Source organism: Topomyia yanbarensis, chromosome 3, assembly GCF_030247195.1.
Source record: "Topomyia yanbarensis strain Yona2022 chromosome 3, ASM3024719v1, whole genome shotgun sequence".
In the NCBI taxonomy this organism is placed as follows: domain Eukaryota; kingdom Metazoa; phylum Arthropoda; class Insecta; order Diptera; family Culicidae; genus Topomyia; species Topomyia yanbarensis.
This window is the reverse complement of record NC_080672.1, coordinates 66,699,109-66,724,965: the sequence shown is the minus strand read 5'-3', so window position 1 is coordinate 66,724,965 and position 25,857 is coordinate 66,699,109. Positions and strand designations below refer to the sequence as shown.

The following is a 25,857-nucleotide window of genomic DNA, read 5'->3' as shown; positions in this document are numbered from 1 at the left end:
ATTTATTTGTCGAGATGTCGATTACATTATTATTAAACTTGGCTCGTATATACAAGTGTACGACTGCCACGAACCCGATAAGCAATATGTCGGCGCTGCTACACTTCAAACAAAAAATATATTATATTAAATTAGCTTAATTAGTACATATGAGTTCAGTGTTGTCTTCATGTTAAAATATTTTGAAATGCTGGGTGATTGGTGGAGGAATTATTACTGTGAGGGTCGGAAACCACCTACCTTATTTTGGCATGTGTGGTAGATGAAGAGAATGCGGTAATGAGGGTGGTCGAAGAGTGCTTCAAAGTGCTACCAAAAATTCAAAAATCTAAAAAAATATAAAGCGCCCATCATTACCTGGGGCATGATGTGAAGAAGAACTGTGCAAAGATTGAAAACGTCTGCCTGCCACTCGCTCCATTTTCAGTATTTTGCCATGAAAATTTGAGGAATTATTTCTCAATTGTGGCATTATTATATGGAAATTGAATGAAAATACTAACACTGTCGTCAAAACAACGCAATTTAATGAACCTCATAAACCCGAACAAGGTTAAGCACGAGTCAAAGCTCAAATTTTATGATTGCACATTTTATCGTAAAAGCAAAGCCACACTGTAAAAATTGAATGGTCTACCAAGGCCATTTACCTCGAGTGGTCAAACCATCCATCATACAATCTCCATATGGTGTTCAATCGACCACACGCGTTCAGACAGACAGTCCGACAGACTGCAGGCGCAAAGTCTCCCACAGCGCCCCCGTCCGTCAATCTCGCTGGAAGGAAAGTGTCACATTTTCATCGAGTCATTCAATATCCGGTGGTGCACCGCACCCATGTCCGCATCGCATCGTTAGCAATGTTTGGAGTTAATTTTACGTCGATCGCAATAAACCGTCCCGATATGACTCCTCCGGTGGAACGACACGCGCTCTGTGTCACGATTGACCTACAACGCGCGCTCCATTGCATTGCAGCGCATATCTACCGCGACGCCGACCGCCTTTGATTGAGTGTATTCGATTTGTTTTACTTTACCCGGGCAATCTGTGTCTTTCCTTTCAGACGCCATGCCGTCGCGTCACCGATGACCGTCACCTTGGCACGTGATGTGGTTCATTCTCAGCATCTTTTTTTATTCTGGGTAAAGAGAATAAAATTTCCGCAATTGACCTCAAGTCCTTGTAGTCGTGAACAAAACCGCCATCGTTCGCGACTGGGTTGGAAAATAGTGGAAAGGGACGTGACTGGTGAGTCACTATTTTGAAAGAGTTGCAAGCTAAAGCGAATGGAAATATTTAGCATGAATATGCGCTATGCCATAGAGTGTAGACTTCCATGTTCAAAATAATGTACATGAATTTTAATAAAATAGAGCTTTGAAATACTAACGCTGCCATATTAGTGTATCCCAAAGTAGAGGTATCGTATAACTATGTCGGCCATTTTGAATTGTGCATCTGGATATTTCGATCAAACTTTGAAGTACACCTGGCGGCAAGTATCATACTACATTCGAATAGATCCGTACGGTGTGAACAAACTCAAACGCTCGAGATGGACGTCTGTTCTGTGTGGCTATACTTTTATTTTGGAAGTGGAAAATGACAGTACCGGTGGTTGATTGGTCAGCATGACTGTTTCTCGTTAAAAAGGGTCTGGGTTCAATCTCAGCAGCAGTCGCTAGGATCTTCTGAGGCGAAAGATCTTTGTTCACGTAATTCCTACGGAAGATAAGTATGACCATCCGTTATTACTGGTCCATGTGTTGAACGGTCGGTATCTAACGTCCAGATGATGGTGTCGTCTCTCTGGTGTCGATAACAGGCAGAGAGGCCGACGAAAAATAGATATGAACCAAAAACGTGAATTGGGAAGAAATACACGGAATTGCAGCCATTTCGCGCCCTTGTTATTAGAACGATAGCTCCGAAATGTAACGGGTATTATTATTGGTCACTTTAAGCGTCCTTTGCACCTAAGACACCTATTTATTAGCCGGATGCAAAAGTAGCACATGTTTTCGATAAACACACGTACTATGGCCGTACCTGAACCACATGACAATAATGTCAAGCACAGGTTTAAACATGGAACGCCACTTTATGTACACTATCGTTTCGATAATGTTATTCTAATTCTGTAGACCTAATATTTTCCCTTTTTCCAAGCATACACACTGCACACGATGTACTGTTTGTTTCTTTCCCGGAAAGACACCATAAAAGTTTGACCACAATGATCGCGGAAGTGCTTGAACAACCTTCATCGCAAACCGCAGGTAACTCGGCTCACCTTTAGGGTCCGCAATGCTGTTTCTCGGATATTAATTACAATTTGACCTCTTTCATTCGCAATACATGAACAGCATGTATGCGTCTTCCTCTTTGTTTTTTTCTATACCGCGTAATGACGCGCGCGCGTGTGTGCGTATGTTTGTTTATATATGTTTGATTTTTTACCCTGAGTGCATCTCTCGAGTCTTCCTAAGGGTACCATTTAATGGACCTTGTTTTCTGCTACGATGTTTATGTGTTGACTTTATGAAACGCTTTTTTTCTCCTACTCACATATGCCGCTACCAATCCGCCGCTAGGAGGGCGACCTTGTAAGTATCCGAATGGGGAGTTATTTGAATAGTGTTTTGATTCATAATAGATTGAAAATTGGTGGATGTGTAGCATCTTCGTTTGGCATGAATTATGAGCGGTGGCCTATTAGCTAAATGCTTCACGTATGAGTATGAGAATCAAATTGAAGAAAGAAGCGGCGAACCAACTTCAATGAATCGTGGTATGTAAATTGATCTTATTCGAGATGACCTTACCTTGTAAAAGGTTTCGGCTTAATTGAAGCTTTCTCAAAGGAAAGACGATGAATAATTTTTAGATCGACAATCACAGTTCGCTTATGATGCAATCAGAGACAAGTAGATTATGATGTAGAATTATGGCTATCATTTCTCAATTTAGGGTATAATAACTTACTTCTATTGTGTGCCAAGAATTATTATACACACAATCGAATATTACGTCCGTTACACCCAAAATCAGACGGGTATGTTTCTATTACTTTTGGGTAAGATTCTATTGTCTTTTCGGTAACAGACCACGCAATTGCGCATTGCGGTATTAAACTCATATTCCCACAAAGGTGGTAAACGGTGGAATGACGAATTTCCATTTTTTTAAGAAACACCCTAAATTTTTTTGGTAAATTTCTTATAAAATGAAAAGTACACGACATAGAGTTTCAGTGTCTTCGACAAAGTTTTTTAAAATTTAATTTTCTTCAATTTTCTGGAAGACAGCGAAACTCTATCTCAAACCATTAAAAAGTTAATTTTCTGATTTTAAAAAATTTAGAACCACCCTACCCACTATTTAAAATAATAGAAAAGTATTGTAAAGTGCAATATTTTATCATGAAAACAAAACTACATTTTTTATATTGTTCACCGTGAAAGTAATTTAAACATATTACAAAGAGTCAATTCATGAAAAACCAAATTTTTAATATAACTTTTTCAGTTTTCATTTTTTTCCAACCTATTTTTCAAATGTTTTTCTGAGTTTTTGAAGACGAACATTTTCTTCTAATACATCAAAACTCTAGCTTTTATTGTTCACAAGATATAACCTCTTAATATTAAAAAAAAAAGATTTTTTTAAATAAATTTTATAAAATTTTAAAAAATATCGTATTCGCCATTTTTTGCTGAATTATAACTCTAATCATGACCTTATTTATAGTTCAATAAGAACTATCTTTTATTTGCCCCAAATGAGTGATATTGTTATTCCAAACGACCCCATTTTGGCGACAATGTGCTCATAACTTTTCAACGGAAATAGCTAGATATATGGTGCCATGAAACAAATTATTCGCCTTGAAACAATCTTAAAGTTGTCTGAAGACTACTTCAGTTTTAAATGAATACAGCAAAATTTATTGGAATAAAACTGTATTTCGAAGAAACACTCTAAGCTCCGACTTTAAATTTGTTGTAAAATAAAAAGTATGACAGATAGAGCTTACATGTCTTCAGCAAACTTTTCCAAAATTTGTCGTTCTACAACTTCGCTGAAGGTCGTTTGGCTCTAGCTAGAATGATTAAAAAGTTAATATTTTTATCTTGGTAAAATTAGAACCACCCTAACTGTTGTTTTAACAAAAAGAGAGGGCTCATAAACTACGAAAACTTCTCCAAAGACTTAATGAGGCTGTTGTTTAGTTTTAATAAAATCTCAAAATTCCTGCTAAAATTGCATTATGGACCACTGAGCACTGCGGGGAGACTTGACCAAGGCCTGGGGAGACTTGACCAAGAGAATTTTGAAAAATCATAACAAAAAATAATTACTTAAAACATACTGTAATTAAAGCAGTAAAAAAATGTAGAAGGGTTGCATTCCATAAGTTTCGATTTTTTAAATGCATTTGCAATGCATGAAATGCATTTTTTTAAGGATTAATTGCACTGCTTACATTGCATGTTCACACGTCATGAAATCCGTCATATTATTGATACCTTTGTTAACTAATACTAATATATATGAACTGATGTTTAAGGTGGGATTTTTTGTGGCATGATTAACATTAACAGTAGATACCAAAGCATGATAAATATCACGAATTTTGTATCTTTCTTCAGCTTATTGTCTCTTGGTCAAGTCTCCCCATAAAATCTTGGTCAAGTCTCCCCAACATTAGCTATTGCGTTCAATGTCGTGCAAATTTTAGTAACAACTATTCCAATGTTCCGAAGTATGTAAAATCATTTCATTGCTTCATAAGAAATAAGATGATATATGAGTACTTTAATAGTAATTAGTGGTCTAGTAGATATGTCCATACAAAGTTCGATAAAAAATTACATAATTTAATGCAAATTTATTAATTACGGAATATTTTCTAAAAGGAAGGGATTTTTCATTCCAAACTTTTAAAATTACCCTAAGGGATCGAAACAAGCATAAAAATATTTTTGAAAAAAATTTAAGGACCGAATAGAAGACGTCATAGCCAAAAATAGAATCTTGCGCTTGGTCAAGTCTCCCCATGTTCCCCTATGTGTTTCGCACAACCAGTATGTGTCAACCTCGGCTCTGTTTGTTTGTAGGATAATTCGGTCGACCTCCCGGATCCGGACCAGCACCCGGATCCGGACCAGTCCTTGGAACCCCTGTTTCCCCTTACTAGGTCCGGACCTGAACCAGGCCCAGACATGGTGCTTAGATCCAGACAAGTGTCTACGGTTTGGATGCGTGGATCCAAACCGTAGGTCTTGCCTCCCGTACATGACGGGAAGGACTGTGCATGTTTTGTGCAGTCGCTACCTTGCTGTTGACATCCGTGATAGAATTGGCGGTTTGCGGCAAAACCAACATTAGTCATGCGACACCTATGATTCAGCTCATGAACTGCCAAAGTGATACAGTTTGCTGTTTTTCGCCCGCAAGTGAGTCGTAGCTTACAAAAACTTCATTTTCTTCTCGGAAAAAGCTTACCACTGCCGAAATATGAATGAAACGAGTAAGAAATTTAGTTTTATTTGTAATTATTTCATAATTACAGCCATTTGCAGCTATTTGGCTCATATCTTTCTTCGAAATGTTATCAGGATATTATTGTGGTTGTAAAAAATCGTTCCATAAATAAAATTCCAACTTGAAACCGAGCCCCCAATCAGTACCAATGTCAAACTTCTTCATATTTGGACTACGTAGGAGATTCAGTGAAGACTATCCGACTATCCGGATATATTCTTTCCTCGCGTTATCTGGAGAGCTTCATGAATTTACACCATCTCATGAAGGTTAAGCTTAACTTAGGAGGAACGGGAAATGTTGTTGAGGTGGCTACGGTGCTCAACAAATTACATTTCGGAACAGCACACATATAGCTCTGCGAATAATATTAGAAAGCACTATGCTTTACACCCTTTTCGCTAGATGTTTAGTCATCATCTTATAAAATGATGGTTTCATAAATAATAAAATGATGGTTTCATAAATATATAAAATGATGGTTTCATAAATAAACAAATTGATTTGGTGATTTGGTGTTTAAAAGTTTTTTTTTTACCAATGTTTACAGAAAATATATGCACTATGACAGAACAGAATCAAATCAGTAACACTTTGCTTCCAGCGCTATCTGTGAGCGGATTCAACGTAGAATCTCCAATAGAAATTTCAATTTAAAGTACGATTTACACGATACATCAGGCCACCGTCACCGTTACGGAACGTCAATGTAACGTTCAGATTAGTTACACGCAGTTAAATGGAGGCATTCACACACAACGTCAACGGCACGAAACATTTTGACGTACGGCACTTGTGAACGGGCACAAGAGAAGCACACTTAACTTATACGAACGGAACGGTGACGTTCCGTTGACGTTGGCGGAAGCTGACGTATCGTCTGAATCGTCCTAAACACCGCCTGAAATACCTCTCCACTTTTCCGAGTCGGTTGTTTCTGACTGTGCTTTGTAGCTAACCGAGTGTGAGTCGATCTTCAAATACGGAATGCGTCGTGTAGAGAAAATCGAAACTCGTTTTTAGCCACGTTGTGTTCGTTTCGCTTGATGCGCAATACAATAACAAACGAAATGCTACACACTCCCAGACAACCCGACGCGTTGATATTGATTGTATAAAAATTGATGAAACATGAGTGCGACGCAGAGATGATTTGGTTGTGTTGGGATTACCGTTTGAGGATTTTTTTGTTGCGACCATTTTAGTATTGAACGTCTTGCTATTAGAATATTTTTTCTATGCTATTAGAACATTATTTCGAAGACTACATATTAAGAAGACTGATATCTCTTTCCTTCCCTCATACAAACGAGAAGCGACAGAGGTTACAGCGCCTCTATTGGAGGAAGGTAGGAAGCTTAATGTAAAAGTGTATATGTGTGCGTGCATCACTATAGAGTTCTATGCAAATCATTTCACACACACTAATTGGGGATTTGTTTTCCTCCAGCTGTCATATATAAAACTGTCAGCCAATTTGAACATTTGAAATAGCTCGCCTAAAGTATTTATAATGGTGTTGAAATGCTCTATGACACTGTAAAACTTATTACGGACACGTACAATACCGGTTGGTCAAGCTCCATGATGAAAATAATCCGACCGAAAAGCTATTTTCGATTTGGTTTCCTCCACCTATGACAGGTGGAGGAAAACAAATCGTTGAACACACTAATACAGTTACACATTGTCAAGTACTCTTTGGGAAGTACCACTTTCACCCGCAAGTGGCGTGGCTGTTACTGTCTCCAGATTCTGGACAGAGTTGCCAGTCTTCTTAATATGCAGTCTTCGATTATTTCCTAAGAGTTGCTTAGGAAATGGTAAGTAGGAATTCATACCAATCCGACCCATATTAAAACCTCAACAGCATGATAGCCATCATTGCCGGCCGCCCCCATCTCCATCGTTCACGGGGAAGGATAAAGGATAAGGTAGACAGGAAGTGTTGATGCTCCACCTACTTAACGGAAGGACGACGATTCATCAGACTCTTCCATAGGTGTCGCGGAGTTGGTAGTTTGGAAGGGTATAAGGTCTAGGATTCGCTCCAAGCAAGCGATGCGACCTGTAAAGCATATTTTATTAGGTAGTTGTTTAGTTAGTCTTCGAGTGCACGATGACTCGAAAAAGAAAAGATCTTGTTTTAGTTTTTGGTTCCCTAAACAAAAGCAATTTTAACTCCACACAGCCGACCGTGGGAGTATTGCCTAGGTAAGCTAATCTTATCTGCGTAATGGGCCGGATCACTATTTATTGCAACCGTATTTGGACAGAATTCGCTACTTCTTCTCTACGATATATTTATTGGCTTGAAAACTACCGAGTGATAACACATTATACTGGCAAAAATAGCGCGAGATGTTATAAATCAAGGAAAGTATTTCTTATTTTCCATATCGGATTGTTTGTGCAATACAAGTATACGAGCGATAATAACGAACTCTGAAGGGAAATATAAAGGATGGTTAACCTGATGCACGGGCTTGTTAGCAATAACGGAACTTGAAATTAGGTTCATAAAAACAGACGCGGTGAATTTTCAATACGTATTGAGCCGTATTGATACTAGTCAGATTAGTCGTATTGGGGCTAATTTCCGATCAACTATTCATTTTTACGGCAATGTTTTCTCGACTAGATCTGTTCGCACCCTCTCATTCTGATACTATCGGCAGAAGGCTGATAGCACCCAGTCGTCGCCAGTCTAAGGACCAAATGTCATCAATAGACTTAGACTCGCGTGGAGGCATGAGATAGGAAACTTGTGAGAATTTTGTTATCCCACCGTTTGACGACCTTTTAGAACATATTTCCTTATTGCCGTAAAAGTATTACGGCCGAGTTTTGGGTGTAGTTTTTTTATTTTTTAATCTAATATTATCACAGGGGCAGGCATAAAGTAGTTGGTATATCGATCGCTTTGTGCGCAGCTCGCCTGAACTAAAAATAGAGGCGAGTGACCTTAAGGTTACATTTTCTATAAAAAGTATTATCCACACAGTAACAAATAAGCATATCAGTATACAAAATATCCAGATATTCTGGAACTCCTCGAGTGATCTCAAATTTCTAAGACGAGAGACTGTTTGCTTCAACTTTGGGTCAGTGCTTCCACAAACGAATATATTTGGCGGGCTACCAGGGAAACATTTCTTTTTAAAAAAAAATTTTCAAAGGTATTTTTTATACTTGTTTCCTTTCCTTAAGGTAATTTTAGTTTGGAATGAACGATCCTTTCCGTATAAAAAATTTGCCGTTATTAATAAATGATGTAAGTTTTTATCTAACTTTGTATGGACATCCCAAGTAACAATTTTGGTTATATTGATATTTTATAGCGTTTAATAAAACTAATATTTAAAACCTCCCATGCTAACTTTATGGTCTTATGTACTTCCTACAGGCTGCTATAAACCCATGTTATGACAAATTGGCCCAGTTTTATTGTAATCAGTAGAACTTGTTATGCATATCATATCATAGGAGTAATAGTTTTATTACAGTTCTATTCTGCTCTTTAGGTGTGATATTAAACCAACAGCATAAAACCTTCTCCTGACCGAGCAGTGTGGAAAACCACTATATGAGCGCTATTAAACCATCATAAAACTGTGTAAAGTCTTCCTGAACAAGTCCATAAAACTGCGTATGCTATCCATGTTAGAACTTTCAGTTTTAAACTGAATTTTTTCACTGATTAGATGTATTCAATAAAACTTTATCGTGATTTTATTCCTTAACATCGCATGATGCCAATCATCGAACAAAATGTCATATTGTAAGGTATACATTTTTTCAGAATAGTGAATAAAAGAACTTTATTATTGTTCATAACACATCCATGCGTGTTTGAAGGCATGCCGTTAAGGATGCGCCCCACGAATTCTACAAAAAAACATTCGGTAATATTTTTCTGTAAATATTGAAACAACACTTAATCAAGTTTTAGTACAAAATGTTAAATGTTTTGTTAAAAAGTGCAGATTCTTTCAAAAAATGTCTCAAAACGTTTGATTCCACCCTTCATTCGAACAAGAAGGCGTATATTTGAGAAATTTTACTTTGCAATTTGCTATTTTTGCTTCAAGGCGACATTTTTTTTTAAATAAAACTTGGTATACTTGAATAATTCTTTCATAAGACAATTCCTCCTAAAACGGTCATAACTGAGCAATTCATATAGCAAGCGTGTTTATCATGGCACTTCTGCATCTATGTTGAGAGTGAAAAGTTTTATGCTGGACTAAATCACAGCTTGTTGGTTTTGATTATTTTGACAGTGACTTTGTCCAGGATGGTAAATGAAAGGCGGGGGTTTTTACTATGTAACGGTGCGGTAGTCAAATTTGAGTAGCGCAATAGATTAAAATAAACACACTGAATACTCGCCATCTCTATAGTGTGTTCACCATTTACTGTCAGCGTCATTCCAATTTTTCCAATCTCGAACACGAGATTTGTTAATAGTCCTCGTTCGATAAAGATTCGCAGATATTTTCTTCAAATTGTGTACCGAAATCTAGGGACAGATCTCTTGAGATGCATATTTAAAAATCAACGAAATTAAATATTTACTTTCCTTCAAAATAGGAATTTGAAATGCATTTTGCGTTGCGTGTGAGAGGTCAAAGCCCTGCCACAAACTAACTCTACTCCAACAAAGTTTCGAACAAAGTAGATCAGCGTAAGACGCTTGTTGAACAAATATTTCGGCAAAAGAGTGAAAGTTAGTTCTTAAAATTGTTGCAACGGCTGTTTTTGTCGGCAAAGTCAATTTTTGTAAACAGTCCAAATACAAATCATTGCAACCCTCCCAGGTAATTTAGCCACTGTCAGTGATGTATTCTTCATCACACCTAGAAATAATGAAAGTCCATTTATTACATTGCTGCTTTCAATATTAAAAATTACCATGCCCTTTGAATCAACTACCCGCTTTCATTTGTCAATAATGACATAATTTTCACAAATGATTTAATTTCGATATTTACTTATTTTTCAAACGAATGTTATTTTGTTAAATGTGTTTTCTAGCATCAACATAAGTCACCAAATCGTAAATCGTTTTAAAAATGAAACAATTAAAGAGTAATGAGCTTCTCGTGATTGACAACTTCATCAGCACGCACAGAAAAGCTCTCACCTTTATTTACCATCTTGATAATCATCCTGGAGAAACGAGAAAAACAAACCAATCCTCCTGTCAGCGGTTCTTCAGAAATTCTTAACAGTTAACCTGCAAAGACGAAATAATCCTGACTTGGTTCGTCTTCTGCTTTGGGTCAAAAGAAATTGAGGAAGAATTCCATTTCCAAATAGTATTTTCGAAGTAACTTATTTGCACTACAGTTACTATATTACATGCATTCGAGCTTCTGATGACAATTTTATAACTCCTTAGTATAGCTCATGCCTTTCATAAGAGTAATTTATTTAAAGAGGTTTTAATATAGACATTCCAAAACCTGAATACGTGCAATAATCTCCGATAAAACTGCCTTATAACTTAAATTCTTGTTGTAGGGTTACTGCTCCCTAATTCATCTTAGCTCCTCTATTCATCTCACCCATTTAAACACGTTAGTTAGAGCAGTATCTGCTATCTCTATTCAACGCATTAGCTCAAATGGTAGGATGAATAAGGGTACGTTGTACTCGACTTTTCGCTTCGCTCAAACGGGAGCATTTCACATTTTCCAGGCAAAAATTTTAACTGTACTGCTTCTTAGGAACGTAGCAAAGATGATGATACCTATTTAAGCGCAATACAGTAACTCAAAGTCGAGTTATCAACAAAATAGTGTGACATACTGACTAATGAGATGAATAAGGGCACGTCTACCCTATGTTAGTTTTATTCCAGTTTTAACAAAGTATATAGAACCGTTTCACAACCACTATATAAACTTGTAACCTAAAGCTTTATCGTGGAAGTCATAACATAGTTTTATAGTGAAATTTAGGAACAAATGAAATGACAGCTGCATAAAACCATAATAAAATCACCGGTTTCAAGGATTCCTTCATAAAACCAGGATAAAACAATGGTAAATCCTCGACGCATTTTAATTGTTACTTGGGATATTTACACGAGGGTACGGCCATACCAAAGTATCATTTCTAGTTTTATATCACACTACAAGTGCAATCTAAGTTTTAAGGAGGGCTCCAAGAGTGCCAATTGTTACTAGGGATAGCGTAGTTGGTAAATCGACTGCCTTGTACGCAGCAATTCCCAACCCCGCACATAGAGTTAGAGTTTTTTCCAAAAAGAGATTTCTCTAATCCGAAAAGAGGCGAACGACCATAAGGTTAAAACCTCTATAATCAAAATAAAAAAAAATCTGCTCGACTAATAAATACTTTTAAAGTAGGGGAAAGTGGTCGGATGCCGGCACTGGTCGGTTACCGGCACCCCTATATAACTTTTGACAGAAAGCAGATACAGGTCGGACTCAATTATCCGGGTTTTTTAAAAATAATCTCACCCCGGATAATCGAATCACCCGGATAATGGAGTCAAACTTTTTTGTGTTATTTTATGAATTTAAGCTTCATTCGTGGAGAAATTGGAAATGAAATGGTCAGGATCAATTTTCTTTAGTGGTTTGGCTCTAGTCAATTTTTCAGAATCTCAAGAAGTGATTTGTATTTTCAGTTGGTTTTCATTTATTATTTATATTGGTAACGAGTTAACGATATGTATGAGCTGTTTATTTATATACCCGGGGTTTCGATTTTCCGGGGTAAATGATTCGTTATCTCGTATACTCGAAAAACATAAAGTATGGAGGTCGTCTGTTTCTTGGCTCCAGTTCAATTTACGTGGTGATGTCACATATCACAGCTAACGTTTCTTTTAACCCTCATTCTAGTTAGAAGAGTGCGCGTTGTGTCTCCACAAAGAGATCCTTGTCCTTGTAGCATCATTTAGTTGACAAATGTCGTACCGGATTGTCAGGTGATCACTACACATGTGGTCTTCGCAAACTCACCAGCGAAGGACTACCAAAGGTTACGTAGATAATGGGTTCCCGGCCGCCTCAGCGAGAAGTACTGCTGGCGCCCTCTTTGCATAGCCTAACAACCATCTTTGCTTGTGCTACCCAAAAAATGAAATCGCCTCCAGTAACTGCAGGGCAGGGTCTCTTATCAGAATCTTGTTAACCCTTTCTTGACCAACTTTTTTCTACCGCGTACAGGGTTCCAAAACTATTTTTCCTTAGAACTGTTGGCGACATGAAACAAGAAAAACCTGATTTAATAAAAATGAGTGCTTCTTTCGCAGTGCTTCATGTTGCTCAATATTTACCTTCCGATCTAGTCCTATTGCATGAAAAAGGTAATTGAAGGCAGTCTAAATTAGAAAATTGTATCAGTTTTCAATAATATTGCCGGGCTACGAAAATATTCCAAAATTTCAATTTTAACCATTAACAGAAACTATCCCTGGCAGCACTGCTTCAGCGGAACCCAATCAAGAAAGATATTAGCCTTACTTGTTGTAAACATATGTTGTGCAAACCAAAAGTTGTAGTCGTTTAGAAACGTGGTTGTTTGTCAACAACATGGGCTTGAAGGGGTTAAAGATACAATTGGAATTCTGTGCAGGAATCAATTGTTGAAGGAGATAATGGAGAAGAAGAGCAATATTGTGTCAAAGTCCACTGAAACTCAGAGCAGGATATTCACTAGCATTTTACACAGGATTTCATTGAAAATAGGACTATGATTTTATCAGCACCTTGAAAAAATCATAGTTCTCTAGAATCCTGCTTTAAAATTTAGAGAAAAAGAAGCCATAGAATTGCTGATAAGGGTTCAATCAAAATTCCGAAATAGTTTCAATTGGAATGCTAAGAAAACTTCGATCAGAATTCTAGAAAGTATCCAAACAGAATCCTGAGAAACATGTTATCGTTACCCCAAGAGAGTGCCAGAAACCGACCGAGCAATGTAGGTATAATGACATTTTATATGTCAAAAAAGCCTGCAGTACACATATCACAAGAAAAATGTAGTTTTAGCTGAAAATTAAAAAATGAATATTTGGCAACATTGTCGCTAAAAATTAGCAGTTTTCTAGATTCCTTGATCAAATCCTTCAAAAGTCATCTAACTGATTAATTTTAGTGTAAACAATACCGGAGATATAATCAATTTTGGGTAGTAGCTCAAGCAGCAGTGTTCACTAAATCATGATCATCGGTAATCAATCGGTTTGATATCTTTTCAGCTTTTTTTTGTTTTCAAAAATATGATTATTTTTTTATTTTTGCTCTATATTCGCGGGATCCCGGGATTTCCGGCAAAAGACTTATTTATTTTTCTAATTCTTGAAGCTGCCAAGTATCGGGAAATGGATGCTCTAGTGAGGGATGTAATTCAATCCGAGTTAGAAAATATAACGGTAGAATCATTCTAGACCACGCCTGGTATTGCTGCTGTGAATTCACAGATCGAATTTGCACTGCTGAAACGACACATTTCAACGAACAACCGCTTCCAGACAGAACAGCACACATTCAATAACCTGTTCAAGTAGCACAGGGGCTGCCTTGTAGCTACTTTTGACCTCACAGCCGGTAATCAGGGGATCGGGTCCAGAGCTACATATACCGTTCCCGCTATAATAGCACACACGAATATGAAGCACAGATAGTTCAGTCTACCAGTCAGGTACCCAGGAGGGCACAACAAGCAAAGAAATAAAACAGACCAGTCTTCCAGTCCACAAACACATAAGGCAAGTGAAGATGTAAGTGCTGTGCATCTTCCGCGCCAAATTGGTCCGGCTGGGTCCGTGTAAGGCATGTGTGGTGGCGGGTATGAGTTGAAAAACTGGTTCCAAACCAGCAGTTTTTGTACTGCTGTTACTCCAGGGGTTACAAAACAGAACACGAAGCATAAAATAGTCGGGCGTTGGTCAAATTACCGGCGTACGTCAAATAGGGACCATTATCGATGGTGACTGGTGGAAGTATGTTCTCAACTTGTCATAGGTTGCGTTGGCACAGCAAGTATCAACTGACCAGTATGCCGCAAGATAAATTTTAGCGATCTAGTTTTACGACAACGTACATGTTCCGAAACAAAAAGCAAACCATTTGGAAAAATTGTTCCACCCGTTGATCAAACTAAGCTTACCAGCAGTTAAACGAATTCGATATCTGCCAGCGCGGTGGGTATCTTGTTTACAAGCTCTCAGCATAATGCTACCGGCACAAATTACAAGCTCCGACATCAACCGTTTACCAACGACCGCCGACGTATTGAATTCGTTTGGTTTCGTCCATTGCCGTCTGCAGAACATGATGCTTGCGCGAGACATCCAAGAAGACATGAAAAACAACACCACTTCGACTGCATTCTTCATCAATTTCGACGACTCGACCGAAGGCGATTTTTAAAACCATGCCTTTTGCATGTCGGTTGGGATTGAAGTTGCTAAAGCGATTTACAAAGTATTTCTGTCTGGTTTGCCTGTGCGGCCACTCTTCGAAGTAAAGTACTTGAAAGGAGATGGAGAGTGCATTTGCTCACCTCTATGAGCATGTATCAATAAGAACCGCGGCCAAGGTTTGCCTACCTCCAGCGAATCGATGTATTTCGATATAGATGGAATGAATGAATTCTTTCACTAATCGACTGATGTATTGCATTGATTTTGGCTGATGGTGTACCGATATATGTAGGGCGGCAATTTTGTTGGACATTTTGGCATTTCACTCGTTGTTGCGTTTATTAGAACTTTCATCAATTTCTCAAGAAAAAAACTCGAATTCAATTTATTTTTCTTGCGATGAGTGTGAAGCCTGAGCGTTCGACGAAATCTTTCTCCCGAAAGGATCTTTTAACCTACGGACGGAATTTAAACTCAACAACTACAACGGTGTGTGATGCGATTGCATGCCGTGCTTATGAAATCTGCCATTCGAAGTCTCGGAGAGCTAAAGTAGAGCACGTAGTCACTGTTTAATTCAACGTTTACAATCGAAATTAAGTGAAGGTAATTCTCTCACGATATAAATGAGCGAGGAAAGAGGAAATGCAAGACTCGATTTATGCCATTATAAAGGAATAGTGACAAGAGGGAATGGTTTTGGTATTGATAGTAAATTAAATCATAACAGTCGTTGAAAAGTAAAAGTATTGGCACTGCTAAAACAAACAAACAATCATCGACAAATCATAAGGCTACTTCATCTAGCCTCTTGTTACTTTCCACACGTTGTTGATTGATTGTTAGTAGTTTAATCATGAAAGCGATTCTCCCCTTTTCCACGTCATTGTTATCAAGTTTTAAAGTTCATACACAATCGATTCAAGTTAATAAATACAACTTAAACCACATTGTTCCTAATAACAGACACTTTTTCTTGTTTGAACTGCTGGTTTGATGGAGAATTAACTCCAGGTGTGCATACTTCCAGAGCCAGACGTTAAAACAGGTTTGGAGTATCGGTAATTTAGCGCATGGAATAAGTTTCATAAGTGGATAACAAATCGAGTAACCTATTTCGAATTTACTATTATTGTTGATTTTTTCCCCATTTACTACTGTGTGATGCGAGACTTGCTATTGCTTCGCTATTATTAGATTCACTTTTCAGGTCTTCATCGTACCCCTGGCGAATACTGGTTGATGTTGGAAAACAATACATAATTATGCATGGTTTTAATACAGCTGCTGCAAAAATCGAAACTTATCTTCCAGAGGTGCGATGTGCTGTACAAACATGCGTGAATATGATGGAGCTTTGCCCGGGGGTCTTTTATTCGATGACTGGTTGGTATTCCTATTAGATGGATAATCTTTACAAATAAAAACTGATCTGCAGACTCATTATTTCTCAGATTCAATTCAGCGCGAAAAGTGAACTTAGTGAACGAATGATTACTTTTAGTGAATTTAAGTTATTATTAGGGAATTTAAGTTTCAAACAGGTTGCTTCTGTCATTTTAATGACTCTGCTCTGATCAGCGATGCCATATAAAAAACCAAAGCAGGTACACCAATAATAGCCACTAACTTGAAATATTTTTGAATTCCTTTTATTTCCAATACTACTTAATTGTTATTCACATTATTGATGCTACAACAAAAATCTAATGCTCATAGAGCCGATCTTGATAGAGAATGCGGAAAATGCAATCTTCATCATGAAATTCATATTTCTTTTCACTATTCGAAAGTGTTGTTCTCGGTGCCAAAATTTTTGCTTTGATTAAATTATTTTTTGTATATGATCGTGTAAAATAGAACACGTTTCATAAAAGAGCGGACCGTTGACTACATCTCAGAGCTTTATGAAAGTTACTTCAGTTTTATGCAGTACCGGATATAAAAAATGCACCATACCCTTCAATTACACTTTTTGTAAATAATTAAACTATTTACAGTTTTTTTTTTGTTATTTTCTGAAAGTTGACTTATTATTACCAATGACATCCCGATCAGAAAGAAAAAAAAAACATAATTATTACAGACTGTGTTACTTTGTTATGACGATTTTTCGTTACAAGTTGTGAAATTTCTCTAGTGTATATCAAAAATGTGACAACCTGTGATAGGCTTCTATCAGCATTATAACAAATTTTGTTAGGTTCAAGAATCTTGGTATGCACGACTAAGAATAGAATAGAATAGAAAAATATAAAACAAAAAGCTTCATGCAGCAAGAGTCTTTTATAGTTTTGTCAAGTGGTTGCATAAATGCTGGCATAAACGGGACAAGTTTTGATTTTTTATGAAAAAATCGCAAAAATTGGAGAAATTGGACTGAAGGTCCTCGAAGACCCTCAAAATACATAACGATAGTTGCACACCTAGAAAAAATAGTGTAAATTTACGTCTCCTGACCATGACATATACGAGCATCAAAAATGACTTAGTTTTACGTTTGATTTTAATTTTACATGACGTTTAATTTCGTAAATCATGTAATTTTACTCCACATACAGCGTTTGTTCTGAATGGTAGGAAGTGTAATTTTATGTCATTGCGCATGTAAAGTATATGTTTCATGTAAAATTAAACGGACCACGGTAATGTTCCGTCATTTCGTAAATTACGGTTTGTTGAATTGTGTCATGTTTGCAATTACGTCAACGATAAAATTCAGATTTTTTTGGTGTGTGTGTGTAAATCAGTATATATCAAACAGTGTTTTATGCTCTGAAAATTCGTTTTTGAAATATGCACCATTGATTAAAAGAAAATGTATTATATATTCATTTGAATAAACCATAAAAAATGTTAAAAAAATGCTTTTTTATTTCAATTCGCGTTTCTTTATTTCATCTGGATTGCTTGATACTTCCAGCATCTTTTTCGAAATAAGTTTTATAGGAAAATTATAATCTTTAGAATAGCATTTTTATAACCATTCCAAAACTTTTTATGAATAAACATTGAAATCATACGGTCCATATTCGAAGTTGTGTGTCAGACGAATGTCTCAGAAAATAGGTAATATCATAAGTCCTCGGCACGGAACTACACACTTATAGCCTTAAGCACAAAGCCGTACTAACTGTTTTTAAACCGGACTAACTTTTAAACCGGCCTAAAATATTTGGTAAGCTTTAATCAAACGATGCTGTCATTTATATGGCTGCGTTCTGATCTGCGTTACACGTCAATGTTAAAAAACAACAAATTCAAGTTAAAGAAAATGAGTAAATTCATTCCGATATTTTCTTGCAGTAAAATAGCTTTTCTTCGTCAAATATCTCGTTCCATAGGGTTTGAGAACAATTTTGTCAACATGTTGCCGATATGTTTCTGAACATAGAACTTTAACGTGTTGGATAGTTGAAAGTTGGCCGATGATGTACAGTACTTTGTAGTGACATAATATGCACAAAAGAAAATAAATTGATATACAAATGCATGTTTTTATTCAGTTTGAATAGGCGCTCGTCGAGTTAGATGTGGCTAAACCATCGGTTGTAATTGGGGCCATGATAGTTATTTCTCGGCAAAAATATGATTACTGATTAAAACCCAACTGTCAAAATTCTCTTTGAAAGGAAATTCCGGACAAACCGTCGCTGGATAAACACAGTTCATAGCAGTTAATGTAAGAGAAAATTTTTCTCTTTTGTGTACTGCCAACATCTGTGATTGGCGAGTAACGGTTTGTCCGGAATTCCTCTTCAAAGAGAATTTTGACAGTTGGCTTTTAAGCAGGAATTATATGTTTGTCGGGATTTCATACTTTGATTAAAAAATTGGTTAAAATATTTCAATCTGAATTAAAAATGAACTGTAGTGTCATTCTAATTGAACATGATACCTATCGACGTGGGGGAGAACATTTATTTTCGTTTGAAGTGAATTTTCACATGTTTGGAATAAAGATCAATTATCAATGAAGGTCTGCGAATTAAAATTATACACGTTTTTCAGCGAGGTTTAAAAAAAAATAAACAAAGATCAAACAGAAAATTAAACTTTGACAGAATGATCATTTATATTCACGAGCGTTATATTTAATTTTTTTTTTGCACTGTGGCAGACAGAATATAGACATATTTCTATAATGCATCAATGCAAATTGGAACGATTTATGCCAAAAATCGAAATAAATATATTGATCACTGTTGTGTTCACAATAAATTTCAAAACATTTTGCATTCAGATGTTTTATGTGATTTTATTCTTATTGGAACATTGCACATATTTAAAATCAATTATTTACTCTTAGCTTAGGGTATTTGTGAAGCTAATTTCTAAGCGGTTAACATTCTGATTCAATTTGCTAACGACCAGTGTAAGTAAATTCATAAAATATTGCATTTGACGATCTATATCCAATTGCCATTTGTTTGGATCTATCCCCTAAAAACAATAATTTTCTTCCGTTATCTACTTTCTTTGATCTGTGATACAATAGATATATGGGCAATAATTCGTGAAAATATTTTATCGATTTATATTAACGAATTAAATGGTCCCACTTATTCTCTTAGCTATAAGCAAAAAGAAAAGAATCAAAACACTTCTTATTGTAGTTCTGCTTCTAATTCACAAAAACAACTTTGATCTGAATTGATCTCAATCAAACGTGCTCTATTGTAACCCTTTGATGTGCAATTGGAATCAAGCGTGTAGAGAGAAGGAAAGAACGAGGAAATAAAAAAAATGCAGGTAGATAAACACGGTAAAAAAACTTTACCCATTTTATGTATTCAAATTGCCCATTTTCGGAAGTTATTCGAGCTGTCAAAAAATGGGTATTTTATTGCTTCTAACAATTGGTGCTTTTTATTCATTTCACAACTACTCTATGAGATAATGTCAATGGATATACTGATCTTAATAATGAGTGAAAAGTCATTAAGAATTATTTTAAGCGAGTTAACCTGCAAACTAAGGTTCGTAGCGGAAGCTGCAAATTACCGGCCTGCATCTGAGTACGTGGCGGAAACGGAACATTTCGGCAATGCTCATAAAAAACGGCTGTTTAAACTACTGAGGATGTTGCAAATATGCGTTTGGCATTTTCAGAGCAGCCAAAAGATCCAGCCATTAAAAATATATCCAGTTGGCGGTTTTATTTTGTTAAGTAGTTAAGGAGACAATAATGTGAAGTGAATGTTATTTTATGTTTTTTTTTAATTCAGAAATAATTCTATTGACAGTATTTTTCATTCTGGCGCGATTTTCATGAATGGATATTTTTCACGCGTTTTGTTGTAACAGTTCTGCGAAAAAAGGGTAAAACATACCCAGGTTGACGTACAAGAGCTGTATTCATTTATGGATACGAACTCTTTACCCACTTAATGGGTTATTCCACTTCTATTGAAAATGCGTAGTTTTCTACGCATTAATTGGCATTTTATTTTATTAGTGTACTTCGACAGTACTTGTCCTTCCTACCTGATAGACTGGCTTATTTATCTTTATTGCGAGCAAAGAGAGCCATATTTATCCAGAAAGAAGCCGAAGAGAGGATTGAAAATAACGAAATGTATGCAAGAGAAGCATGACAAATTTTTGCATATTTTCGTCTTCTTCCGGTAACATGATGCTGCCATTTGCATTGCTGCGTTCTGATCAGCAATACACGGCTATGTTAAAAAACTGTACAATAAAGTTAATTTAAAATGCACTGTTTATGCCATTATTTCGAGAGCACTGTTTATGCTGATTATTTCGAGAATTTTTTATTGCTCAATAAAATGGAGAATCGACATCTTGTTGAATGGGATTTATAACATAAGTATTGTATCAAATAAAATAATTTTTTCGAGCAATTTCATCAGAAGATGGCGGCTCTGCAGCATTTTCACCTCATGCGCGTTTTATGGAAGGGGTCCACGGTCGGAAATCTATCTCCCGTGATTTTTGACCTAGCGCCAAAAACTAAAGTTTTTCTGATTCCTTATGTCAATAGCAATGTACGTAGGATTTTTTCGATATTTTGATTTCAAGCGAAATGGCGCAGTTGTGAGTGAAAAAACGTAGATAATGTCATAAAAATCTACACAAAATCGTTAATCAATAAAAAGGTGAGCAATAAAAAATTTAATCCTGCGTACGTGACTTGAAAAATCAATTTTGAATATACTGTGAAAATTTCAAAGCGACCAAAAATCATTTGCTCGAGTTACATTTCCGGCCAGTGGTTTCGAGAAAAACGCGGTTAAAGTTTGCAGTACACATGGGTTATACATAAGAAGCGATGAGGCAAAATTGAAAATTATTCTTTTGGATTGTTTTCGTTCTCCATGTTTTGGGTTATCATTTTTTTACATCCTAAAGCACATCTGACTGTTCCAAATTAAATCAAATTCTTATAGAAAAAGAGTTGAAGATTACATCTTTTGAAAAGTTTGTATCAGTTGCTGTTCTGCAACACATGAAAAATGCCATAAAAATTATTTATTTGCTTCAGATAATTATGTCGTCCATGGAATGGAAATCTGAAATTTTAGCCTGGTGGGGCTTATTATACCATCATACCCAACTAGTCTACTAACCATGCATATAGAATTTGGCAGACCTACTTTGCTGAAAATGAAGTAATTCAAATTATCAGCACGATTATCCAATCATGCCTGAAATACCAAAAGTTCAGTAATTTTAATTAATAAAAATTATAATTAGTTACTTCTTATAGTCTGCCATCTGTCTGATAATGAATTGATAATTATAAATTTACATATTGAACCTGATACTGGATGCAGACAAAATTTCTTGGACCAATCGTTCTGAATTTTGCACAGTTCTTCTTCTTCACATCATTGGCCAGGCAACTACAAGAGCTTTTTGCAAACTGCTAAATATTATTATTTTACAATAACATGTTAATCGTTGTTTTAGCAATAATCGGACTTTGGTTTTAAAGTACCACGAAAAAATCGAAAATCGACCAAAAAATAAAAGCGCCCTTAATTACTTGTGAAATGCTGTGAAAAACAACTGTGCAAATGTCTCAACGTTTGTCCAGTAGATTTTGAGTTATGGTGTACACCGCAAAACAAGATTTCGATGTGGCGCCTGACTGAAAAGACAAAGAATCTTTGAATCGAAAAAAATATAGTATCCAATTTTTTACCGATAATACCTTACACAACCCCCCTTAAGTTCCGACACGATTTAAGCGATTTTTCCGTATTCAACTTTTTGCGTCATTTTGTCAAGTCATCTGTCTAGTCTAAGCTTTCACAGCTCTTTCATACCCTGTGCATATCTGTTCTATCATAAAGAATTAAACGAAAATTTGTACTACAGCGGAAATGCAAATCGTTCAAGATATGCTAGAAAATTATAAATTACGAAACAATACAAGCAAGCTCCGATAACATTTAAATAACGATCAAAATGAGAATATTTGTAACAGTTTGTTTGCCGTCATATTTAAAAGTGTTACTTAGGCTATATGGCATGGCTTCATTTACAATTTTTTATTCAATCTTAGTTTTGAACTCTTTCAAAAGCAGTAAAAATATAAATAAACTTCCACATGCTTATGGTGTTCTTTGTGAGAAGATACAACTAGAAAAAAGAACAAATTGTGATTATATATTCTTTTCCTCATGTAAAAATAACTAAAAAATTGTGAGCAAATTAAACTTCACTCATTTTGATAGCCATAGGTAAACTAACGAACGAAAAAAAATTTCATCTCTGAATCCTATTATAAAATTTCGTTCGACAGTTTGTTTCAATATGATTCGACTTCTGCTAACCTGCATTATAACTCTTCGATGTGGCGTTTTGAAATGAGCGTGTAGCACCTTCTAGATATAGGACGATAAAAGAATATTTAAAAAAATGCATTTAAAATTCGATTACACCTGTTTTTCGTACGGGATAAAACTTGCTTACTTGCCCTCATATGGTTTGTGTGCAACATGGGCCATAATATTGCACATAAAGGTCGAAAAGTTGATTCAAATTATTGAGATGTATGCAAGAGGAATATGGCGCCCCTTTACACCGTTTTCATTTGGCTTCAGGATGCAGCCATTTCTGCAATGACAGGTACTAACATCTTAGGCCGGACTAAACTCAGGCCTAAAATCAAAGATAGTACCGTGTGGCGGTACCAACTAGATTCAAGCTTGCCGCTATTAATTTTTTATACCGAATCTCAGCTTTTTTCGCATCTTTTGCCGAAATCTCAATAGCTGAGATCTCAGTAAACAATTTTTGTTCAGTAAAAGTGATGCTGATACTCGCAAAATATTTCACCTAAAATCAGCTAGCAAATCTCACTTTCTCCCTTAAAGAAGTTAGTTTACTCGCTAGATCACAAAAAAGATGCCAAAATCTGTTTCAACTACAATACCCAAACTCTCGATCATCTTGCTGTTGAAAGAGGGTCAAATGTAATGTTTGATTGTTCAATTACCCGCTTGTACAAAATCATTCTTCCGTCAATCCACTATTCGATCAAATCGAGGAACGACAGAAGTAGGGTAGCTCTTCAATTTAATATTTGGTTTTGAAAGAGTTTTGGTCACATTATGTACCCTCAAGAAAATTCGACTTCGCACCTTTCTAATAAACGAGCATTCCAATTTAAAAATAAATTAAATTATTCTTTAAATTTTTCAAACAAAGAAGCTTTAGAACAAAATCCTAAAAGTGGAATTACAAAATTTTATGCATCTACAATTCCTTCCTTGTATCGTACATACAAGCGTTGAACACTTATCCTGATCAAGATCTTAATCATTCCTAAATTTTCTTCTAGAAATTGTAGGACACTAATGCACATTTAGATAGAATGAAAGTGCAGTCCAAGGCTTAACTAATGACATGCAGCTATCTATATGTGAGCACATCAGATAACGGTTATTGAATGCTTTGAAACGATTAAATGTTTCTCTGCAATCAAATTAACATTGAAATTACCGAAACACCAGCAATACACCCGTTTTTGTAATGCGACTAGTTTCTCTCCCGGTATATTTACGGGCACCAAAATGGTCGTGGGTATGTGTTATACGAAAGACTCACCTTCACTCCCCTAACTGTGCTGCAACGCCACCGTCGCGGGTTTAGAGTTTACAGCTTTCCGTACCTCGATCCCTGACCGGTAAGCCGATCTAATCCAAACAGCCGCGGCAACTTTTTTCTCACTACTCCTTTCACGATTGACGCCGAACTGTCAACAAACCACTGACGCTGGGCGATGGGATCAATATTACCACACAACTGCACTGTTGTTCCTCTTTACTAGATACCTATGTGTATGCATGCACTGCTCACTAGATCACTAGGTTTCTTGACCCATATATTCCGGATATAGATTCACTCACTTCGGTTCGCTGCCGACGAGAGGAAAAACAAACGTGGATGGAATTTCAGTTTCAAACAGCTATCGAACAACCGAACCGAACGATTTTGGTACTGCACTTCAAGCGCAGACATAACCCACCCCAACCGGACAGGGGAGTACCTTGGAATATGTATGTTCAAATGATCACTAGATTGGCTGATGGAGGTTGTTTGATTGTTTTGTTTTGTTGGTCTAATCGACCGCCCGCTCACTGTGTGCGTTGAAGGAGAAATTCGAGCAAAGGTCGAACAGTTTCAGATTTGATCGAGCTTTTCCTGCAAACGCAATTTTGTTTATTGTTTGTATTTCATCAGATAAAAAACCCAAACGAAGAAAAAGTATTCTAATGATTTTATCAATCTCCTGAGCATCTTTACTGAGGAATTCACAGGAAATATTGGCTCGATTGGGACGTTCCCCATGTTATTCGAAGATTAGTACCTTATCGTGTCGTCTCATCACTTTCCTGATTTGAAGAAAACGGAAGATGATAGAATTAGGTCGGGGAATGGAAAATGACAGCACAATGCAATCACAACACAAAACAGTAAACATTAGATTGGGAATAATGGAGACTGCTGATAAAGCCCATAAGTCTTTGCTTCACTGGGCTAGCAACAATAACATATCTTTGAGTTACAGCACCCTGTACACTGAAAATATAAATTCGAAAATATTAAGAAAATGGTCGTGCAATGCACGAGTTCATTAGCCGTTTTCTGCAAAATTCTTCGTGTATTGTAAATAGTAGGTTTTGTTCATTTCATGAACTGAAAAAATGACCGTTTGATGAACGAAAGTATTCATAAATTTCACGTATTTAGTGTACATTGCATGCATGTTTTCGTTGAAAACGAAATTATGTTTCGTGAATTAAACGAAATGTTTCGTTTGTTTTAATACATGTTTTATATTACGAACGATTTCGTTAGTCGTACATTCATTTTCATTCATCTTAGAAAAATATTCGTATTAATTAGCATATTGTTTTAGCATTGCTCCGGCAGAATATGGAACGAGCGTCTTTGTGGATTATCCCGAAGGAGAGAAAGACTCAAAATTATTCATACAAAACCAACGAACAGTTGGCGATGGCTCATCTGAATTCGATCGAATCCGTACTGCAACAACGACACCATATTCTGGTGCTCGTAAATATTATAAAAACTTTCGTATACAATTCTAACAATTCATTTGTCTAATGAAGCCGATACGTAATAAGCCAACGAAAGTCGTTTCGTAATTTTTACGAAACTCGTAATAAAAAATAAAAGTGTTTCAATAGAACTACGAATGATTCATCATTCGTATATTTTATGAAAACTACCTCTACGAAACTAATTCTTAGCGATTTACGAATATATTCTCTCAGTGTACATAGGTTTATCTATGTATGAAGATCCAAAAATCCGGATACGCAAGCACGCTGATTAATATCCATGTGATAATCGAGTTTGCAATGTCCAGTCAGTGCCTTGATTAAAATACTACAATTGTGAAT

At 36.2% G+C, this 25,857-nt stretch overlaps 1 protein-coding gene across 2 annotated transcripts in view; it reads right to left on the bottom strand.

The window, feature by feature from the left end:
- The window catches only part of LOC131686818 (unconventional myosin IC), a 118,041-nt gene that overhangs the window by 78,979 nt on the left and 13,205 nt on the right, over window positions 1-25,857 (bottom strand). The window contains exon 2 of one of the 2 annotated variants that reach the window (XM_058970811.1): window positions 24,035-24,345. The exons of the other annotated variant lie outside the window; for it this stretch is intronic. The gene's annotated coding sequence lies outside the window, so the exon portion shown is untranslated. The remainder of the gene's footprint in view (window positions 1-24,034; window positions 24,346-25,857) is intronic. 2 annotated transcript variants of the gene reach the window in all.